Here is an 825-nt window from a genome sequence, read left to right as displayed (position 1 = left end):
TATATATATATATATATATATATATATATATATATATATATATGTATGTATGTATGTGTATGTATATATATAAAGAGAGAGAGTGAGAGAGAAGGATGCATACATACATACAAACCCCTATTTCTCTCTTATATTACTCCCTCTTTTCTATCATTCTCTTTTTGCTCTCTCTCTCTCAGTTCCCGTTCCCCCCTCTCTCTCTCGATTTAGCTAGACCTTCCTATTCCTCTCCCTTTCATTACTAGTTCTTTCCTATCGCTTCTCTCTCTCTCTTTCTCATTACTAGTTCTTTCCTATCGCTTCTCTCTCTCTCTTTCTCATTACTAGTTATTTTCTATCGCTTCTCTCTCTCTCTTTCTCATTACTAGTTCTTTCCTATCGCTTCTCTCTCTCTTTCTCATTACTAGTTCTTTTCTATCGCTTCTCTCTCTCTCTCTCTCTTTCTCCCCCTCTCTCAACCATCCTTACGTTCACACCGCACCGCTCCCCCTTCTCTCTGACATGCGCACTCCCTCCCTGCTGGTCCAACCGCCGGCGAAGACGACACAACAACACACGGTTCAAATATTTGTGTGGCGAGAACAGACGACATGAAAGAGGCACACAAAAGACCCCAGCCAGGACTGACCCCTACATTAAATTGGATTTAATTTGACCAGACAACCCAGGTAAAGAAATTTCAATCATTTGAATTTCATAATAACGACGAACAATGGTTATTATTAATAACATAAACAGCGACATGGATCGCCGCATAACATAGTAATGGTGATATAAATATATATCATTATACATGATTTACTGTCTGTATATATATGTACACCC

Source organism: Octopus bimaculoides, chromosome 30 (assembly GCF_001194135.2).
Source record: "Octopus bimaculoides isolate UCB-OBI-ISO-001 chromosome 30, ASM119413v2, whole genome shotgun sequence".
In the NCBI taxonomy this organism is placed as follows: Eukaryota; Metazoa; Mollusca; class Cephalopoda; order Octopoda; family Octopodidae; genus Octopus; species Octopus bimaculoides.
This window is presented reverse-complemented; position numbering follows the sequence as displayed.